Raw genomic sequence first — 23,657 nt, 5'->3', positions numbered from 1 at the left:
TAAGACATGCTCAGTCCCTCGACTACACAGTGGACCGATGTTCAGAAGCAAAGTAATGAAATGATAAACAGAATAAGACAGAATAAGGATACAGATATTGTTTTATTAATACGATACTTTCTCCATTCCTACAATTCTCTTCTTGCTTGCTCTCTCGTTGAAAGGGAAGACAGAGCACATGGTCAGCTTCAGATCACCACCCCCCTTAAACTGAGGGAATTCTGGTTCAGGTGAATTCGGCAGAAGCATGTTTTACAAAACACTGTCTTGAATTCAGGCCCTTGAGTTGAACGACCGTTTCCCTATTAAGGCCTCATTCATGCTCAACGTTAAGTACTGACAAGGACGGAGCCTTCTGTCCATACTCGACCTTCCTTTCGACCATATTTGTGCACGTTTTTTTGAACGTTTACGAATTCGGATGAAACAGAGCAGTACCACCGGAAATCGTGAGGGCAGTGTAGCCAGAAGTTCAAGCGAGACCAGCGAGACACGACGAAGACATACATACATACATACATAAATACATACATAAATAAACAAACAAATAAATAAATAAAATGGCAGAACTCTTTGAGGGAGGGGGTTGCGCAAGTTGGTGAGAAATTTTAAACAGATTGTAGCGAATTCGGGGGAAAGCACGGCCAAACCGTCACAGCCGGGACGCGAACTCAGATTTCCCGCACCGCGGGCGACAACGTTAACCAGTTGACTAAAGGGTCGGACCCGTTAGCCAAGGGCTACCGAGGCTATTCATCCGTGATCGTTACAATATATATGATGTATTTGATGGCCTCAAAGACCACCGCCGTCTACAACACCGCCCCCGCTTTTGCCTCTTTCTTAACAGGTACTGTTGAGCTGGGTTGCGCAATCTTATTCTTGCGTATGGGGAATAAGTAAAGCTTGACTCGGTTTTCTCTTTAGATTTTAACGTTAGGCATATTTCTTTAGGCAAACACAGCAGGTCTTAGCTCTCTACTACCGACTACCGACTCTTACAACACACAGTTGCACACTTTCAACACACACTGTCGCACACCAAGAACGTGGCGACGTCACATCCGAATGTACCGTAATACAATGAGTAAGGGCGTCATCAAATAACAACACTTAACAAGGACATTTTAACACTAGAACAACCGGGATTATACGCCTACCTGAAACGACCATGGGCGGTCAGAATGACCACAGGTTTTTAAACTCTATATTCTGTCGAGATGAACACCCAACTGAGATATCAATGCATTGCATAGTGTAACGTGCATGGATAAGTAGACACGTTGGCCCTTGGCTAATGGGTCGGACCCTTTAGTCGAGTGGTTAATGTTGTCGCTTGTGGAGTGGGAGACACGGGTTCGCGTCCCGGCTGTGGCGGTTCCTGGACTGCCCCCGTTCCCGGACTGCCCCCCGAATTCGCAACATTGGTGTCAGAAGTGGGATGGTGGGACCGTAAGGCCATCGGAAGCGCGTGCGCCCAGAGGCATGAGGGAGTTGATATGCTGAAGCGCAGGAACGCGCTTCCCGAAGGAGGGGGGTAGTGTAGCGTGCATGGATAAGTAGACACTTGGCCCTTGACTAACGGGTCTGACCGTTTAGTCGAGCGGTTAACGATGTCTCCCGCGTTGCGGGCGACACGGGTTCACGCCGCGGCAGTTACTGTGGTTGCTCCCCGAATTCGCTACATTGGTGTCAGAAGTGGGTTGGTGAGACCGTGAGGTCATTGGAAGCGCGTGCGCCCAGAGGCGTGAGGAAGCTGATATGCTGAAGCTTCCCGAAGGAAGGCGGTAGTGTAACGTTTATGGATAAGTAGACACGTTGGCCCTTGGCTAACGGCTCGGACCCTTTAGTCGACTGGTTAACATTGTCGCTTGCGGAGCGGGAGACACGGGATCGCGTCCCGGCTGTGGCGGTTCCCGTACTGCCCCCTGAATTCGCTACAATATGTTAGTATGTCTGTTAAGAAACGACTGACACCAAAATTAACATTTTAACAACTATAATACTATTTTTAAACAATTTAAACTTAAGAGAGACATGCTCGAACTTGAACAGCAAAATTTAAAAAGTGACGATATTAACCTGAAGAAAAAAAAACGGAAAACATTTATTGCTAATCTAACAAACGTAACAAGGCCTATAAAACGTGAAATGTAAAAAAAACAAAAAACTGGATGGATGGGAAATGAAAGTATTGAAACAGTCCCAAACGACCGGAACTTAAAAACTACTAGAACGACCATGAGCCGTCAAAATGACCGCCGAGGGTTTTTAAACTCTATATTTTTGTCAAGATAAATACCCAATTGAGATATTAATGCATTGCGTATGTTAGTATGTCTGTTAAGAAACGACTGACATAAAAATTAACATTTTAACAATTTTAATACTATTTTTCTTTAAAATCGCCACTGTCCCAACGCCTGCAAATACTGCAACGCGTCAGTGGTAGTCATGGTGCATGGTGCATGTCAGTAACCAGACATGTTAGAAATAATCAAAAAATCAAGTTTAGACTATTACTCTGCACTGGAGAACACTAGTGTGTTTCTAGGACAGAGCAACGAACTTCGCGAAGGAAATGACGCGACCAACATGTCATAAATGGTGACATGACGCATACGATGACGTGCAAATTACGAGCCGTCTTTTTGACTGCTCATGGTCATTTTAGGTAGCTCATAACTTTTTGTGCAATTGATCTAAGACTCATCTTAATGCAAATATATGCAATTTTATGAGCATTCAGGGAGTGGCAGGTCTGTATCTTTTGTTTTTTCCACAGTTATTAAACTTTGAAAATCCAAAACGGTCAAAATGGCGGCCTTGCTCGTCCTCTTCCATGCTAGATCCAATGGGGTGTAGGTATGTAAGCAGCTGTGATTGGCTGTTGCGGCTGTGATTGGCTGTTGCATCGGCCAATAGACAGCGTGGAACCTCGAAGCGCACTGACTTGAGACAAACGATGTGCAATGAAACATTTAGCTAGTTAGCTTACAACTGACCTTAACATTGCCAGATCGTACGGTAACCCTAACCCTAATCCTAACCCTACCGCTATTGCTATCGCCAGCTAACTAACGTTAACTTAATTCGCCCCAGCTAATGCTCTGTCTGTTGGTCTGGCAGTCAGTACACTTCGAGGTTCCGCGCTGTCTATTGGCCGACGCAACAGCCAATTACAGCTACTTCCGTGCCTACACCCCATTGGAGCTAGCATCAACCCTCCTCCACCATCACCATGTTTGTTGTTGTCAGTGACTTTTGACTCTGAGCTGCTCTCTAGTGGATGTATTGTATAACATCCATGACAACGTAAAGGACACGTGTGGGTTATAGTCTGAAGTGGACATATTTATTTTCGTACGTAAAGGGAGCCTGAATGAGTCTTGACACCGCCGCCCTGATATATAAGGTAGAGTAAGAGGAACACAGTGCATGCTGAATAAGGATAGGCCTTCTATTGCAGGGGCTTGTCTGAGTTAAAGAAACAAATGTACAATATGACAGCACTCAAATGAGCCCTTTACTCACCCAGACTATGTACTGTGATGGACATTAAATACAATCTAGAGTTTCATATCAGTGAGGCCCTCCGATCACCATTTTTCAGTAATGGTGGCATGATTAAGTAGCTCATGTAAAATCTATACCATTGGCAGAATGACAGACACCCTAAAATGAAGAATAATGATCCCTAGGCATAGGGAGAACAAGTCTAAACGGAGTTATCCCCTAATGTTCACAGTTCCACACCGATTGGAGGAATTATGGGATGTCACAGCACCAGCCAATGGTCCATTGGGGGAGAAAGAAGGATGACGCCCCAGCAAAAGAGAAACGGAAGGGATGGTGACGGAGAGAGGATGCTTTCAAGGCTAATTTATCTTGGTTGAGTAACAAAGAGAAAGTCTGAGTTTAATAACACCCCAAGGAGAAAAGAAGAGGGAAGAAAGGTTGCTGAGGGAGGGCTCTGTGAGAATATGAGAGTGGAGGATAGGGCATTGTAAGGGATGGACAACAAAAGGATAAAGAAGCTCTGCTCTGGGACACAGGGATCTCAAGTTTGTCCTTAACATATAACAGCAGTATCCAAGCACAGCAAATAACGTTGGTTGGTATATAAATTGAATCAATGTCCTTTGCCAGACACCTGTCTCAGTGTTTACTTCTCTCCTCATCTTTCCACCCTTGTTTCTTGACTCCATGATCTATCTTTCTGTCCCACCCTCTCTCTCTCTTGCCAACACTGTCTTTCTCTCCTTTGCGTTTGCAACTGAGGACTGAGGCATGACAAAAGAAAGTCACCCTGACTTTGAACAAACAGCATGTACTGATAGTGTTCTACACATAATGGAGCAAAAGGAGATTAACATGCGTCACATTTGGTGTTAGTCCTCACACAGCAAAACCTGGGGGTTACAGCGGCCCTCTACTCTTCAGATTGCCCTGCCTCCATCCACTAATGAAACTCTCTACTTGAATAAAAAGAGGAGGCCAAGTAAGAATCTGTTCCAGATAATTGATTTATGTCTTTGAGAGAGACAGTGACAGATATTGTGTGCAGGATTTCACATTTATTGTAAATGTATTGCAATCGCAACAATTATTCACACACCAATGTTTCGCTAATAGTTTTGGTTTTATTTCCAAAAACCATGAAATCAAGACAAGAAAATGTGCAGCTCAAACCAATTCACCAAAATCTCATTGTGATATATCTACACATGACCGTGGATGGCCTCGAATTTATCCTTGAAGGCTCTGAGGAGTGAAACGTACAGAAAGCAAGGCCACCTAATGCTTTCCTTCCACATTTCCCCCTTTGCCCCCCCTTTCTCATCCATCTCTTTCTCCGTCTGTTGGAGCTGGCATGGAAACAAGTCTGCAGATTGCTCTTTGCCTCAGAGCCCATCCTATAAATCTATAAATCTAATTGGCCCAGGATCTCTTTAATGACAACATTTAATCAGACAGCTTTGATGAACTGACACATATAATGTGTTTAAAGGGTCTGTCGCAAATTTGGCATGACTCAGAAAACAATCAGTTATTAAGGGAGGGTTAAACACCTGATTTGATTTTGCGTTGAATTTTTGCAGTTTATATACTTTGGTCTTCCAATGTGGGGTCAGTTCACCATGATTTCATGCAATTAAACACAACAATATGGCAGTCTGAGAGGAAATAAACAAACTGTGTGCTGTCCAAACATGACTAACATGTCTATGGCCAAATTAATATCTGAGTCACAGTGACACCTTGCAGCTGTTACATCTTGTAAGAGTTTGGCTCTGCAACAATCAATTTAAACAGTCCCCATAACCCAATAAAACTGTCACATTGTAGTTTATAATCCAAAGTAATCCGAGGGCCTTTACATGAGAATAAATGTATTCAGTTTATACCCAAAGTCAGTAAATACTATTTGAGGCTTCAAAAGAGAAATATGCTGTGGCCAACCATCGTAACCACAAAGGTACTTTGAATTTTGAAAAAAAAAAGTCATATATAACTAGAAATGCAGTGTGAAACCAGTGAAAAGTTTACTTCATTTCTACTTGCTGCACATTGCCTGTTAGATTACTGAGCGAACTAAATGCTAGTTTAAGTTGTCCCAACAGTCACATACACTTGGTGGGTCAGGCACTGTAAATTTGTGCATTCAGTTGAATTTCATTTTTATTTTTTTGTAGTTTGAGAATAACAATAATAAGAATGACAATAAATATAACAGCATTAGCTTCTTCCTTTGGATGAGACGTTAAACCAAGGTCCTGACTCACTGTGGTCATTAAAGATCCCATGGTACTTATCGCAAAGAGTAGGGGGTCCCCTGGTGTCCTGGCAAAATTCCCAACCTGGTTTTCTCCATCTGGCCACCTAATCATCTCCCCATGTAATTGGCTCAATGATTCCTCCCTCTCCACCTCAAGCTGATGCGTGGTGAGTGTTCTGGTGCACAATGGCTGCCGTGCATCACCCAGGTGGGTGCTACACATTGGTGGTGGTTGAAGTGAGTTACCCCCTTCAATGTGAAGCACTTTGGGTGTCAAGATAAGTGCCATATAAATGTAATCCATTGCTATTATTTGGTAGGTAGCAGTGGCAGCTGGCCACTACAGGGTGCTAGGATGCCGCCCCCTTCAAATATCAAGAGATGAAAATCTACTTAAACATGGTAAATATAATTTAGTTGTATAATGCAAATAATTATGAAATAAAAGTGTTGTTCAGTCTGTGAGTGCCTGTCAGCAGCATTAAATATTGGTTCCAAATGGTATTTGGTTGATTTCTGCCTGAATACACATACTTCCTGGGTGAGGGGCACCAGCCAAACGATACCTTATGTAAGCCCTCAAACTGTTGGGGAGCAGGTGACCTGAGGCTGCTGTCTAACTGGTTTCTTCAGATTTTCCATGGGGCACAGTTCTGTGCGCCCCAGACACTCCCACTTTTATCGGCAGCAAACTGGTTTTGTTTTCATGTTTTTCAACCTAATGTGATGGGACAGTTCTCGTGGCTGTCAATCATGTTCACGCCCACCACGACGCCTCGTCTCGACTGTCAATCATCCACTTTCTACGAACCCTGATAAAATCTATAGGCTAATTGTCCTTCTTAATAACTCTGTGACTGTGTGGACATTAAAGCAGCTGTCAGGTGTGCTGCGCCAAGGTAAATTGCGCCCCCCCCCCAATAAAATCTTTAGCACCAGCTGTCACTGTGAGGAACCCGTGTGAACTTGGTTCTGCAGACTAACACTTGCATGGCGAAGGATCCCTTTTTTTTTGCAGGAACTTTTAATTGAAGGTCATCTTTGTTGTAGACAATATAAAAGCAGTAGAATTAAAGATTAATTTAAAACACAGATTCCTTGAGAAATTGTACTAACACAAGTCTTGGTAGGTTCGAGAGAGCTGCACAGAGGGTGGATTAGATGACAAAATAACGTATGAGGAAACGCTTTCTTTTGCCGGTGCTGTTAACCACAAGACGGAGAGAATCACAGAGCGACGGCAAAGTAGGGAAAATTGCAGAGTTTTCAAAGGTCTCGCTAAAAACGAGTTGAAAGAGCCTGTGGGAGGGGAAAGTTCATAAAAAAAAAAACACAAAAACTTCAAAGTGACTGTACTTTAATGGCTGTCAGGCACTTTGTGGGAAGACTCGTGGAGGAAAACACCTGAAAGCATCAGAAATTGAGAAAAACACCCCGGCTTTTCCTCTCATGAGAACTTTAGCCTTCACCGTAGGAAGCCAGAAATAAACCGAAAAGGCCTGGAAAAACAACTGTTTTGTTTCGCACCCCTGTTTTTGTCAAGTGTAGAGTGAATTTAACAGTTCTTCGGGGCATCTTGATCAAATGTCTTGAGCGGTCAGATAAAACTAATGCCGAAAGTGACACAGCCAACAAAGCTGCAGAAGCCCCCCCCCTAAGTGTAGTTGTGGAAATGCAGTGGGGATTCTTGACCTATATAAAGCTTGCAGGGGTGGGCTAAATATAGCGCTGGCTAGCGCTCACAGAGGACAGATGTTACGACATGGGCCTGTAATGATGAGGAGTGCCAGTTTTTTTTTTTTGCAGTCATGCAGCCGAGTGTGATATTCATTTGGAAAGAACGAACTTGTTAAATGACTCTGCATGTCGCGCGTTTCGCAGCCGGGTGTCTGACTCAAGCGAGATGACAACACAGCAGACATTGTTCATATCTCTAGTCAAGAGTAGCCGAGGGACCTCAGGAGATAAATACGCACTTTAAAGCCCGTCTAGACGACTTCAAGTGCGATCCCAAAGAAAAAAAACTGTCCCACTTTTTGGAATCCTCACAAAGAAGATTTTGATTTCTACTACAGAACAATGCATGTCTATTTTCAACGTTAAATGCAAGTCGACGCCTAATTAGCTTAAATTACTCACCGGTAAAATGTATGCGTGGTATTGAATATAGATCAAGGTTTGGGCTAACTAGTTTATTTTTGCCCAAGCAGTTCAAGTTACCAGTGTGGTAGCAGGAAGTGGCTGCCACTGATATTTTAGCAACTGTGTGAGGCGCTCACAGATGAACAGAGTCTTTGCTGATCCGTAATGATGATGTATCTGTTGTGGCAGTGATATGTCAAGAGACATCTGGGGCTTGAAAGGCAAGGCTATGTGAGGAGCACATGTTTTAAGTACAATTGTTTAAATACAGCAGGCTGGTTAATCCCTGAGAGAAAATGAGTTAGCAATTATACATTTCAACAATTGGTGTGTGTGTGTGTGTGGGGGGGGTGGTGTAGCATATCTGTGAGTAAGGGCTGTGTTAGGCAATGATGCATACATTTGGACATATACACTCGATCCGTGTGTCTGAAAGAATTGATTTTCTTCCAGCATGTCTGTCAAACAGGTTATCTTTACACTTCCTCGACACGTCACGAGTGTTGAGAAAAGATTCTGTCATCAGCTGTGATCATATAGTAATAAATGTGTAACAAAACATCCATTATCCATCCATTATCCAAACCGCTTATCCTGTTCAGGGTCACAGGGATGCTGGAGCCTATCCCAGCAGTCATTGGGCAGCAGGCGGGGAGACACCCTGGACAGGCTGCCAGTCCATCAGAGGGCTGGGTTTTTTTTAAACTTATTTTACATCTAAATCTAATTACCTTAACTTATGTTTGTGTCATCGTGTCCCAGTGGGTGGGCGAGCAACATTCCAACCAATAAGAAAATAACATGTTTTGCACAAGCCAATCCAATCCAGAAGGATCAAATGACTTCCCTCCCTACATTTTACCCCACCCTAACATCCTGTTCTACTTGGAAATATTGCTCACTTTACACCTGTCATTAATATGCGATCTGTGTCTGCATAGCTTATCTGGATAATGAACGATCTGATCTTGCACCTTGCATTCACACCTCATGCTGATATGCATTCTTGTTGTCCACAATCTTACCACTGTGGGATTGGATCTCCATTTGGCAGAGAGTTAGCAAACATTTAAAACAGAAACATGACAGGTATAGTCAGGATGTGCATCCACAGTGCCTTCTAACAAATTAAGAAATGTTATCTGAATGTGTAATGTTGGCAGGGGTGTAGGACATACCCTTGTATTACCCTCATGTGTTACAAGGGAATAGCGGAAAAGAAAAAAAATCCAAGAAAATGTATAACTGCTTTACTAATAACATAAACTCAGGCTGGTCCCCATAAGCTGGATGTTGCCTCACTGGAGGTGCAAGTGGTGAACTAAGACTATTTAAAGGATGTGCTGTTTGATGCCAGGAAGACAGGCCACGCAATATTTCAACAGCCACCACAGGAATTACATTGTGAATACGGGTCTATATTTGCCAGCTAATTAGAGTACATAACAGGTACAGAGACAGAACAAGCACCGACAGTGTGTTTGACATGTTTAGACTCTCCATATGCCTCAGAAACATCCTTGTTTGCTTTAGTCGATTGAAATATTTTCATACCTATATTTGCCACATGCTATACTGTTGCGTCTTGCATAATTGCTGGACGAGGGCCTTGTTCACTATGTCGCATCCCTTTTCACAACCCCAGAACCGACTTGCAGCTTGGACGAGGATGAGAAAAATGCACGCGTGTATTTGTTTCATACAGCACTGTATGTGCGCCAGCCAAGGGCTTCCTGGCATGAGCTGATGTGTAGCAGCCATTTAAAGTGCCAACCTGCTGAGCAAGAGTGAAGATGATCGCTAGATGAGAGTGGGTTGGGAAACATACAGGACCTTCATATAACAACAGGAACCACTCCGGGATCAAATATAATATCCATCGACAATCCAAAATAATTATGGAGACAATTGTGGGGTTCATGGACTCTGAAGATGTTCATCTTGAGTGCACCACTGCAACAAAGCCATCTCTTTACAGCAAGGCAAATGAGAACGTACACCATCTCCCAGGATGCCGCGGGAAAATGAGGAAGAAACGTTAGAATCCTTCATTTACATGTGCGTGCTATGTTGTCTTGATTGGAAATGGCTTTAAAAGTGCCTCCTGCAAAGGTGAGTGATATTGTGGAGGAAAACGAGACAGACACAGAAAAAGAGAGTGCGAGAGCGAATAAAAGAGACGGAGCAATAACCCCCCTTCAGAGAGACGTTAAGACATCATCATCATTTTTCAACAGACCGTGAAAATGCTTACAAAACAAAATCCTCCATTGTCTTCCTGAAACTGATGGCTTTTGTGCAGCGATGGCTCTCGAAAAAGGAGCCGACCAACAGTGTATGAATGAAAACAAATCCTGACAGGCATGTACAGTATTTCCTGAAAGAGGGTGGGAGGGGTGTGTGCTGCAGAGATAAACCAATGGAGAGTGTGAACCAATTACACAACAGCCCCGGCTGGAACTGGGATTGTCTTTGAAATGTTGCATCAGGTGACAATTTCCTTCTGCAAGCAAACGCAGGTAGTTATTAGCATAATGTGACCGTAAACCACCGGCGGCCTTTTTAATCCCTTTCTATTAAAGCGCCTTTCAAATACATCAAACCCGTGAATAAAATCATTTCCCCTTAAAAATCGGGCCAAATCTGTCCCTCAACAAGGATGATATTTAGTAAAATAATTACAAGATTAAGAATTTGTTCAATTTCATTAAGCTAAATCACTATAGCACAGTTTACAGTGTTTAACTAATGCATTTCCTAGAGCCGCGGTGCACTGTAATACAAGAATCGGGGACGTATCTGCACAAGTGACTTGACATAAGGCCAGGCTTTAAGAAAACAAAGCTTACTAAAAACATGAACCTCGAAAAAAACCAGGGACATTACTTCTCTTAGAGAAGAAAAACCTAGTTCATTTTCTCCCTTTAACTGTGAATAACAACTCTCCCTGCGTGCATCACCTTTAACCTCTTCTCCGCACCGCTGTAGTTTCTGTCAGGGCTATCTCTCTGGACGACTGTTGGAGAGAAGATCCCAGATACTAATGACCTCATTTGGTTGAAAAGTTAAAATGTGCTTTCGTTAGGTGCAAAGTAGTACCTTAATAAAGAGGGAGTGATAAGATCGATCTCCTTTTTTTTTCTTCTATCTCTACAAATGGTGTATCCTAAAATCTTTATCTCAAATTTCTATGCCACGCTTTCTTCATGCAAAAAATATATGCAAAAAAAAAAAAAAAGAAGCTTGGGTCCTGAGTGAGCTCAAACTTCTGATGTAATAATTATATAACATTTATTAGGAGGATAAACACCTTGAGATGAACCATCTCATTTCAAATTTCGTTGTACTTGTACAATGACAAATAAAGTTGTATTCTACGTTCTATTCTATTTTCGAGGGGGTCCTTAACACAGATATACAGAAAATACAGTACATAAAGCAAAACAACACAAATAAACTCGCACATACACAGACAAAAACTCCCCCAGGCCTCGCCACTCCCACATCCACTGGTTCCCCTAAAATGCCAGAATACATTCAGTAAATGTACACATACAAAGCTATATACATACATCAACATGGACCTACACGTTAGAGAGGGATTATTTCCATATCCCAAGTATAGTTAGAAGCAAGAGCAGGTCGTATGAAGATGTGTAAAAAGAGATGCCTTAAAGTAATGGAAGGAGGTAATAGATGTAATTGAACTGGGCGAGTTGTTCCAATCAGAAGAAGTTTTGAATTTAAAGGCCTGTCGCCCAATTTCTTTAGAAATTTTAGGAACGAATAAAATAAGCGCAGAAGCCCTGCATAGTCCTGCATAGGTTATATATACAATCTGGGCCTGCAGATGCATTTTGGGCACACAATGCTGGCAGCGTCTCGAGATAGAGGTAGCTGCAACACGGGTACCACACCTTTCACACAATCAGACAAAGAGAAGAAGAGGAAGTTAAAAATGGAACAAGCAAGATGGACAGACTGCAAAATGAACAAATAAAGAAATGAATAAATAAAGGATTCTTTGTTCCATGTAGCGTGTGATCGTTCCTGGTTGCATCGTTGCACAGTGCGTACCTTAAAAGCTGAAATAGGATGTGTCAGGATGTGTCTATGTTATGTTCCTAGAGGACTGAATACAACAAAAAGCCTTTAGGAATAGCGGATTTGATAAATTCCTCTTCAAGGGGGGGAAGTACTATTTCTGATGTCCCTGTACAGTTATCACTGAAGGCTGACAGGGAATGCTGGTTATCTCTTTAAGCATCTGCGTGTATCTGTGTTTGTGTATATATATCTATATAGTATACCCATTTTGACCTTAGATCTTAGAGGAACCTATTTCTCATGTGAAATTCTCTTCCCGCCAAATAGACATCGATTAGGTTCTTGAAATAATTATTTCAAACACTTGGCTCAAATAGTCTTTCCATTGTCAGTAGCTGTCCATTGGCTTATTCCTCTCCAGCCTTAAACATGCAACAATAGTACAGCAGCTACTGAGGAAGCCTCATCTGGGCTCCTCACATTCATTTTAAAACATTTCAGACCAATTCCAAAGTTGCCATTTTTGGCTAAAATTATAGAAGAGATCATTCTTCTCCCAATTTATTATCTTTAATGGACCAGGAACTCAGCTCTTTGGTGGTTTCACTCCTACCTCACAGACAGGGCTACTTGGGAAGACCTCTTCCTCTCTGGCCCCCTTCCCTTGCTGTGTTTCATAGAGGTCAATCTTTGGTATATATATATATACACATACACAAACACACACACATACATACATATATACATATATATATATACACTACCGTTCAAAAGTTTGGGATCACATTGAAATGTCCATATTTTTGAAGGAAAAGCACTGTACTGTTCAATGAAGATAACTTTAAACTAGTTTTAACTTTAAAGAAATACACTCTATACATTGCTAATGTGGTAAATGACTATTCTAGCTGCAAATGTCTGGTTTTTGGTGCAATATCTACATAGGTGTATAGAGGCCCATTTCAAGCAACTATCACTCCAGTGTTCTAATGGTACAATGTGTTTGCTCATTGGCTCAGAAGGCTAATTGATGATTAGAAAACCCTTGTGCAATCATGTTCACACATCTGAAAACAGTTTAGCTCGTTACAGAAGCTACAAAACTGACCTTCCTTTGAGCAGATTGAGTTTCTGGAGCATCACATTTGTGGGGTCAATTAAACGCTCAAAATGGCCAGAAAAAGAGAACTTTCATCTGAAACTCGACAGTCTATTCTTGTTCTTAGAAATGAAGGCTATTCCATGCGAGAAATTGCTAAGAAATTGAAGATTTCCTACACCGGTGTGTACTACTCCCTTCAGAGGACAGCACAAACAGGCTCTAACCAGAGTAGAAAAAGAAGTGGGAGGCCGCGTTGCACAACTGAGCAAGAAGATAAGTACATTAGAGTCTCTAGTTTGAGAAACAGACGCCTCACAGGTCCCCTACTGGCATCTTCATTAAATAGTACCCGCAAAACACCAGTGTCAACATCTACAGTGAAGAGGCGGCTGCGGGATTCTGGGCTTCAGGGCAGAGTGGCAAAGAAAAAGCCATATCTGAGACTGACCAATAAAAGAAAAAGATTAAGATGGGCAAAAGAACACAGACATTGGACAGAGGAAGACTGGAAAAAAGTGTTGTGGACAGATGAATCCAAGTTTGAGGTGTTTGGATCACAAAGAAGAACGTTTGTGAGACGCAGAACAAATGAAAAGATGCTGGAAGAATGCCTGACGCCATCTGTTAAGCATGGTGGAGGTAATGTGATGGTCTGGGGTTGCTTTGGTGCTGGTAAGGTGGGAGATTTGTACAGGGTAAAAGGGATTCTGAATAAGGAAGGCTATCACTCCATTTTGCAACGCCATGCCATACCCAGTGGACAGCGCTTGATTGGAGCCAATTTCATCCTACAACAGGACAATGACCCTAAACACACCTCCAAATTGTGCAAGAACTATTTAGAGCAGAAGCAGGCAGCTGGTATTCTATCGGTAATGGAGTGGCCAGCGCAGTCACCAGATCTGACCCCATTATGCTGTTGTGGGAGCAGCTTGACCGTATGGTACGCAAGAAGTGCCCATCCAACCAATCCAACTTGTGGGAGCTGCTTCTGGAAGCGTGGGGTGCAATTTCTCCAGATTACCTCAACAAATTAACAGCTAGAATGCCAAAGGTCTGCAATGCTGTAATTGCTGCAAATGGAGGATTCTTTGACGAAAGCAAAGTTTGATGTAAAAAAAATCTTATTTCAAATACAAATCATTATTTCTAACCTTGTCAATGTCTTGACTCTATTTTCTATTCATTTCACAACATATGGTGGTGAATAAGTGTGACTTTTCATGGAAAACACAAAATTGTTTGGGTGATCCCAAACTTTTGAACGGTAGTGTATATATATATATTTTTTTTTACTTCAATTTGCTTCCCCTGGGGCACATTAGTGAGGAGCACGATATTCAATTCCACTGCTATATGCAGATGATACCTAGCTCTTAGTCCCATTTAAAGCTCATGAGAGAGGCAACTTATCTCATGTTATGTATGGCTGGTCTCTCTGACATTAAGTGCTGTATGTCACAGAACTTTATCCAACAACACGAAACAAAATCGGAGAGGCTCCTGTTTGGCCCCACAAACCTGATCAGCTTTCTACAATAAACTTGGCAGCTTGTCCATCGATGTTAAGCATGCCTACTGTAATCATGGAGTGATTTTTGATTCCGACCTCTCTTTTGATGGATAAGTGACAAGGGTTAAACAATTGTTTGTTTTTTTTCTAGCTGAGGAAAATTGCAAAAATAAGGTCCTTTTTTATCATACGCAGACCATCATCTGTGCTTTTATCTCATCATGATTGAGTTATTGTAATTCCCTGTACTTGAGGCTCAGTCAGAAAGCCATGTTCTGTCTCTAGCTTGAACAAAACAGCTGCTAGACCAGGGGTGTCAAACTCCAGGCCTTGAGGGCCGCAGTGTCTGCAGGTATTTGTTGCAACCATGCACTACACCACCTGATTAAACTAGTTCCTTTCCCTCGTTGATCCCGGAGGTGAGCTAATTAGTTAAATCAGGTGGTGTAGTGCACGGTTGCAACAAATACCTGCAGACACTGCGGCCCTCGAGGCCTGGAGTTTGACACCCCTGTGCTAGACTAACACATTTTAACAGACGTGACCATACTGCACCTATATATCCTTGCCACTACACTGCTACTGCTGCTACACTGGCTGCCCATCACTTTTACTAGAACTGATTTTAAGATTTTACTAATAATGTTTAAAGCTTTACAGGGCCTGGCTCCAAGTTACATTTCAGACATGGTAGTCCCCTGTGAGCCTGAATACAGCTTATGATCCTCTGGTCTGTGATGAGGCAAGCTTCCTGAATACCCAAATCCCGCCTCATTTGAAAAAGTGATCAGGCTTTTGCTGTCAGGACCCCTAAGCAGTGGAACTCCCTACCTGAGGATCTCAGGGTAGCAAAATCACAATCATTTACTAAGTCACTTCTTAACTACTTTTATGTAAAGACCTTTTATTCTATACTCTCTTTAATCCCTCTTACATATCTTATTCATCTATAGTCCTCCTTTTTACACCGAAACGACTGCATCACATTACAGTCAAGCACACATATACAGTGTATATACTGTGTGTGTGCGTGTGTGTGTGTGGGTGTTTGTCTCAGGAGGTAGAGCGGGTCGTCTAGTAATCAGAAGGCCACTGGCTCAATCCCTGGCTCCTCCAGAGAGCGTGTCAAAGTGTCCTTGAGCAAGACACTGAACCCCTAACTGCTCCTGATGAGCAGGTTGGCGCCTTGCACGGCAGCTTCCGCCATCAGTGTGTGAATGTGTGTGAGAATGGGTGAAGTGAGGCATGCACTGTAAAAAAGCACTTTGAGCGATCGGTAGACTAGAATTGCTATATAAATGCAGTCCATTTACCATTTAATGGGGAGCAAATGTCCCCATTAGGATAGAAAAACCTGAAACTACCTACCTTGTGGGGACATGAGGAAAAGGGTCTATTTTAGGGTTAACTTGGGTTTAGGGTTAAGGTTAGAGTTAGGATTAGGTTAAGGTTAGGCATGTAGTTATGATGGTTAAGGTTAGGATTAAAGGCTAGGGAATGAATGTAGTCAATGAGGCATCCAAGTATAAGTACAAGTATAGGGAGACATGGTATATGTGGGTATGTGGGTGTGCGAATGACCCCGGACAAATTGAGTCTAAGCGCTACTATTACTAGTAGTGGTGACTGCGCTGGCTTGTTGACAGAAGTAAGCAGTCAATGATAAGTGCTCTGTGCTCCACCGACTCTTGCTGGCAGGGGGATTGAATGTGGTACACAGTAGGAAGGCTATGGATCTACTGAGGATTTCCGATTATGACAGACAGCGCACACACAAGCCTGCCGGCCCACCCGCCATCTCTCCCACAGCCGTGTCCACAAACACACACACACACACACATGCACAGCCTTTTCAAGGCGGAAACGTTGCGCCATAAATCCGCCTCGCTGTTCTGTGTAAAAGGTATGAACACGAAATGGGGGGGGGTCATTGTGGTTTTGACCTTAAGCCGGCAGTGGAAGTAGTCACAAAGCCGAATCACAAAAAACAAAGCAAACATAAATTCAGGTCTTCGTTACAACAATATTGTGGGATCTTTGTGTACAAACGCTAACTGAGGCAGATAGTGGTGAGTGGAGGGGCGTCAGTGGGGATGTGGATGGGAGTAAACACACTTGGTTGGACCCAGACTCTACAGGGACCTAAAAAGGGATGAAGGGAAAGGCTCGAGGAGAAGAGAGAGTGCGAGGCAAGAAAATGAGATACAGTTTCTCAAAGACACAGATGCTTACGGAAGTGAAACGTTGCCTTGGCTTTAGACTCTATAATCCTCTATCCTTTTTCATACAGCGCCGTAGACACTGCACACTGCCATGAAGTATTTCTACTGCAGTGAAATTCAGTGATCTACTGCGATCTTTCAACAGCAACTATCTCTTTCATTAGAGAGGGAGAGAGAGGGACAGAGAGAGAGAGAGACAGAGAGATGCAGTAGGAATGTGTGGTGAAATAGCCACGGAGCAGTGTTAAAGTTCATTTCAGGGAACGACACAGTTTCTTAGTTTGAAGGAAATGAAAAACAAAACGTAAAACGGTGGTCTATAATGGACTTCCTAAAAGGGGAAGGGTGCTCGTGGCAAGAGTGTTCATGTGTGTCCATGTGCCCTTGTAGACTTTCAATCTCACGGCTAATTCTGGGTTTTGCAGAGCTTTGCTGTACAGTTGTAAACACTGTTGGTCAGTGAACATAGTTATTTCATAAAAGTTGAGTAAAATTTCGAGAAAGAATCAAGGCGGCCAAAGTCATACTCTAGCACACGAGCAAAAAAGTTGAGGATAACGGCCTTATTAAAACGGCCCTCTCATCGATAGTTAGGTCATTGCTGCACATGGCTCCTTTCTACATCTTAATGACTGCCAGGGATTTAACAAATGTGTTGATACAGGTCATTTTTATCAGGGCACCCAGTTAGCATTTACTATGTGCTTCCTTACTTACAGAGTTGAAAAGTCACGGGGCTTAGTGTCTGCAAAGTACAGTTTCTTGCTCTAAAATGTTACTAAAAAGGACTGGGCATTTCAAGAATATAAGTGTATGTAATAGTAGAGAAGCAACACTGAGATATATAATAGAACCTCTGTTTCTCCTTGGCTTGAGAGGAAGTGTAAAGAAATTTTTCATGCACAATGAAATAGCTTTTCTTTGCTTTTGAGTGGACTCTCTGTCTCTCTTTGCCTCACACTTTCTTTCACCCACTTTCTCCACACGTAAGATTAAATTAAAAAAAAAATCCAGGGTTAAATTCATTGTTACAAGAGGCATGTAACAAGATTAACATTTGCCTGCCATCTTGGATTTACAGTCAACCTTTGTCAAATCCACTCCATTCCAACTGTATTCTTTGTCAAGGCAGCTAGTGTACCGTCAGTGTACTATATATGTATGTGTGTGTGCATGTGTTCAAGCATCCTTGTCAGAAGTGTAGATCACACCCAGCTTTCTTGACTTCTTATAGAGCAGTGTCAGAAAAAAACCCGGGCGCTACACCCCTGCAGTGCAGTTAGCTCAGCTTTGAACATGACTAGGTCAAAACCTAGTATAGGCCTAACCGTGTATGGTCAATATTGTAAGTTGTGCCCAATTTTCAGTGTTAGTGTCTACAATGTGAATTCCTGGATATAAAATGTTCATCTGCAATTTTCTGTAATGGTCCCATTAATATTTGCGGTTCAAGTGTAATGAAGTAGCATATCACATAACATGGTTAAGCTACGTTCAAGTAAAAAAAAAGGTCATAAATGCAGTTGCAAAAACATTACTTTCTACTCATATCTTGGGATGTTCGATTTGAAAGAGAACTTAATTAATTCTAAGTAGACCTATTCTAATATGCATACATTTGGCGCAACATTGGCCCCTTTCTATGCAAATGAACCTCGTTGTAAAACAGTCCAATTCACAAACACAAACCAAAGTTCGAGTAGAAAAAAAAGAAAAAGAAAAAAGAAAAAAAAGACTATAAATGCAGTTGCAAGATTGTAATCACAGGAAGTCCTCGGATTATGAACTAGTTCCACTTTTGAGTTTGTTCGTAAGTTGAATTTGTACGTAAGTCGGGACAGTTACGTACAGTTCACATCTAGTGTCAATTAGTCAAATGTTTGTCTTAGTACATAGTATATATTTTACCTAAAACAGCATAAATATAATAATGCAGCAATAATAATAAATGTAACTACAGTGCAGTATTTATAATCGAGAATGTATCAGTATAAAAAGCATTAAAGAAACATTTCTTAAACTGCTTAGATAGAAAAGAAAATATGTTAACATTATCATTCCAATTGATTTTTTGCATACCAGAAGGTGCCTTAATTAACAATTAAAATGACTTTATTAATTGGATGATGGGCCTGGTGTTGGAGAGGCTGGCCCTGTTGCTGGAGAGTCAGGGCCTGATTCTGCTACTGTAGAGTGAAGGTTAACTTCTGAAGTCAATTTCTTAAAGTAAACATCAAGGGTGGCTTGAACCGAGCTTTTCTTTTTCTCATTATAAATGGCCTTGTAGCAGCTGAGGCCGTCGGTAAATATCCGGTAAACTTTGGTGAACCTCCCTGCGTTAGGATCTTGCTCCTCTAAGTTTGTCATCCCTGCTTCAATGAGATGGAAGGCTTCAGCTAATTCCTTTGTTAAAAACTTCTTGGGTTCTGGGATTTCTAGGTCCCAGCCTTCTTCCTCAAATGCTATCACCTGCTGCTCAAGGTCCACAAGGTCCTTATCAGTCAATTCTTCTGCACGAGATTCAAGCAAATCTAAGAAGTCATCATTAAATATTTGCTCAGGGACATAACCTCCCTCCTGAATAATTTCTTTTCCAACATTTTAGGAAACTCTCTAGCAACACTTACATCGGTACTCGCTGCTTCACCTTGCACTTTGCTATTGTGTAAATTTACCCTCCCTTTGAAACGACTGAACCAACCCCCACTTGCAATAAACTCTTCATCACAAGCACCTTCACTTACTACACATGCAGCCAAGGCTAATAGGAATATTATGCTGATTTTGATCCTCTAGCAAATTACCAATAGCCTTTCCATTTCGATAAATAAACCACTGCGTTGCTTGGTGATAATTGTCGCTTTCATTGGGACAGAGCCCTTTACATACTCCATTACTATCCCCTTGTCCTTTATGACTGTCCCGATCATTGCTCGACTGTAGCCAAACACTTTTGTTGGCGCTTCACCTCCCTCTGAACGCTTTATTTCCATTTTCGTTTCAATTGTGATCGTTTTCCCTTTGTTCGATGCATACCCATCAATGCATCAGATTTAAGCTTTGAAGCCATGATGAGGGTAAACACGAAAAATTGAAGTCAAAACACAACACACACAACGTTTACGCGATCCGATTTAAAACGGCGACTGCGGCGCGGTGTTGTTCTCCCTCGGGTCGACGAACCGCCTAAAACGCGGAGTGTTTTGAGCGTCGCGCAAAGAAGTCCGTCCGTTCGTTAGTACGAACAACTGTGTGTAACTCGATTTTTTAAAAGAATAGGCTTTACGGAGGTCGGTTCGTAAGTATGGGGGTTCGTAAGCCGGGCGTTCGTAAACCCGGCGACTTCCTGTATATTAACTTCCCCTGCTCTTTCACCTGCTTCTACCTGCGAATGTGTTGAGCTGGGGTGCACAATCTTATTGTTGTGTATGGGGGATAAGCAAAGCTTAACTGGTTTTCTCTTTAGCCTTTAACGTTGGGCATATTTATTTAGGCAAATACAGCAGGTCTTAGCTCTCTACTACCGACTCTTACAACACACACTGTCGCACACTGAGAACGTGGCGACATCGCATCCGAATGTGCCGTAATACAACGAGTAAGGGCGCCATCAAATAACAACACTTAACACCCCCACTTGCTCTTAGCTCATTGGATTACATGGAAATCAAAAACAACAACAAAAAATAAGGCTTCTTCTTTACCTTGACAATGAGAACACACTCTTTGCACTTCTAAGTGCCAAACATGTCTTGAGCAAACCTCTTTAGCTTCAGCTTGGTGGCTGGCTTTGTCATTACATCAGCGATCATTTGCTCAGTAGGACAGTATTCCAAGATTACCTTTCCATTATGTTTTTTCTCTTGTATACACACAGTGATCAGCTGGATTCTGTACAAAACCATTTTCACTGAAATATGTATGTAACATAGCGTTCCAGTTTCTGCCTTACTGCTTTAGACCATAGAGAGACTTCTGCAACTTGCATACGAGCTTTTCACACGTTTCTGACTTTTTCTAATAACCTTCTGGTTGCTCTATATAGATTTCACAGTCAATTGGTGCATGCAAATGGGCTGTCTTAACGTCCATCTGGTGTAAGACTAGGATCTCTTACGCTGCCTTCTGCATGACCGCTCTTACACTTGTCAAATCAGCTGTGGGTGAGAACATCTCCTCGTAGACAGTTCCTGGTTTATGACTGTAGCCATTTGCTACGAATCTCGCCTTGTACTTATCAGATCCATCAATGGCACACTTGAGTGTGTAGACCCATCTACCCCCCACTGCCTTTTTACCTGGTGGCAACTGGGTGAGGCTGAAGGTCTCGTTCTCCCTCAGTCATTGCATCTCCTCGTTCATGGCATTTTTCCACTGCCTTGATTTGGTTGACGTTATGGCGTCCTGGTAGGTTTGAGGAATGTCACATACTGCTCTATAACAAGAGTCCATGCATGTTTGCAGTTTGTCCTCTGTATCCTCAGTCTTGAATTCCTGTAGGTAAGCTGGTCTCCTCTTGGTTTGCAGTGGGTTCCTTCTGATTACGCTGTGCGTTCAGTCTGTTCAGGTGAAGTCCCAGAAACTCCACTCTGAACACCCTGACCTGGTACATTTTCCACATTTTTATCAACAACATCTTCTTCACTGTCATTGACCCTGGGATGTACATTCCTATCACCATATTCTATGTATGACTCAAGTGTTTGTGTTTACTTTTCTTTGGCTGTCTTGGTTGTGAACTTAACCAACCTGTGCTTTTGAACCCTCTCTGTATCTGGATAGTACACTAGATAAGCTGGGCTGTTTTTATCATAGCCAATGAAAACACCTTGCTCGCACCTAGAGCCTAGCTTCCCTTTCTCTTGCTTGCAAGCAAAACACATTGATCCAAATTTCTGCAGTTTGGATATGTTTGGTTTCTTGCCTGTTAACAGCTATCATGGCGTTTTCTTTGTGCGCCTGTTGTAGCACCTGTTCCTCACATAAGCTGCAGTCTGCATAGCATAGTTCCATAGCTTATCTGGTAACTCGCTTTCTATTAGTAAGCATCTACTCATATCATAGAGAGTTCGCTAACCTCTCTCTGCTGTGCCATTTTGGTGGGGTGAATAGGGTGCAGACGTCTCATATCTAATCCTATTCTTGGTTAACAGTGCCTGGAAGTCTCGGCTTGTAAACTCAGTGCCGTTATCTGAACAGATACACTTGACTTCTCCGTAAGGTGCTATGTCTGCTAAGAACCTTTCTGTGGCTTGCAATGTATCACTCTTGGACCTTAGAAAATACACCAACAGGGTACCTGAGTAGTCATCTGTAAAAGACTGTGCATATCTGTACCCTTCTATGCTCGGTGTCGGCATGGGACCAGCTAAGTCAGTGTGGACTAGTTCTAAGGGTTTCTTAGCCTTTCTGTCTGGCTCCCTATTTCTCATCTGGGTGAATCTGCCCTGTGTACACACTTCACATAACTGATCTGGTCTGACTGCACTTCCTTTTATCTCCACGCCTTTCACTACACCTTGTAACTTTTGTACATGTTCATAGTTACAATGACCCAACATTTCATGCCAAGCTTGCATGTCGTGACACCCTTTACATTGATCAACACTCTCCTCAACAGTTGGCAAGTAATACAAATTTCCACTCTCGTGGATGTCAAACCTGCTATCATCCTTGGTAACCATGTGACTGTCCCCTTTCTTGAAAGTGATTGTTGCCCCTCCGTTTGTTGCTCTTGCCACCGAAAAGATGTTATGTGGGTATGAAGGCATATACAGTGTATCCCGTAGTTGTGCTCTGTGCTGTCGTCCGGCGCTGTCTAGACATATCACCGTTCCTCTTTGTTGTGCTATTCCACTGCAATTGGTCCCATCTGCTAACTCCACTGAATGGGTGCCAGGCTGGAATGAGTTGTCGAAGCTTTTACATTTTCAGATGTCATTCACGATGTGGGATGTTACTCCAGCATCCACCATGGTGCCTTTCATCGTCACATTGTCTGGTGGTCTCTCATTCTTTGTGTGCTTGGCCTTGAAGAGATGGTCTTGGTTGCTATTTTGTTCCTCCGTGACTTTTCTGACACCATCTTGTTCCCCCTTTTTCTTGCACAGGGATTCTTGGTGTGTATTATTTTTGCAGTAACTGCACCACACTTTTCGAAAACATTTTCTTGCCTTGTGCCCTTTTATTCCACACTTGTAACACGTCACGTTGGCATCTTCATCTTTTCTGTTGCTAGCATGCGTCTTGGTAGGGCCTCGGCCTTGCCTTGCAATTGTCCTCATCACATTATCTGTAGATCTTGCCGTGTTCATTTTCTCCGCCTTTTCATACACCCGTAGTCTTCTTTTAAAGTCTGAGAATGTAACACTATCTTCGTTTTGTGTTATGTGGATGGCTAGCGGCTTAAAAGAGTCCGGTAGCCCGCCTAGTATCAGGGCTATGATCAGTCCATCACTCATGGTCTCGCCTGCATCTCTCAGAGCCGTAATGAGGTTCTCTGCCCTTATTATGTAGTCGGTAACACTCTCGTTATCAACCATGCGTAGCTTGGTCAATGACGTGTATACATTTATTATCCACGGCTTGCTTTTTCCAGAATAATGTTCTTTCAGTATTCTCAGAGCCTTCCTGCCACCATCAGCGGCTTCCTTTCTTATCAGCGATAGGCTTTTATCATCTATTAATCTCATTAGCTCAGCATATGTAAATGTAAAATAGTCTCTTTTAGCTTCAGAGTTTGTAAGCAGCCTAGGAATCTTGTTTCCCAAAGGTCATACTTATCTTCGGATCCGTCCAACAAAAGCTGCAGTGCCAGGACTCCTGTTGCTCTTCTAGCCATTTTGCTAACAC

At 42.5% G+C, this 23,657-nt stretch overlaps 1 protein-coding gene across 1 annotated transcript in view; it reads right to left on the bottom strand.

Annotated features, from left to right (window-relative positions):
* inpp4b (inositol polyphosphate-4-phosphatase type II B) overlaps window positions 1–23,657 on the bottom strand; it is a 221,129-nt gene that overhangs the window by 120,389 nt on the left and 77,083 nt on the right. The gene's annotated exons all lie outside the window — the stretch shown is intronic.

This window comes from Lampris incognitus, chromosome 5 (genome assembly GCF_029633865.1).
Source record: "Lampris incognitus isolate fLamInc1 chromosome 5, fLamInc1.hap2, whole genome shotgun sequence".
Classification (NCBI taxonomy): Eukaryota; Metazoa; Chordata; class Actinopteri; order Lampriformes; family Lampridae; genus Lampris; species Lampris incognitus.
This window is presented reverse-complemented; position numbering and strand designations above follow the sequence as displayed.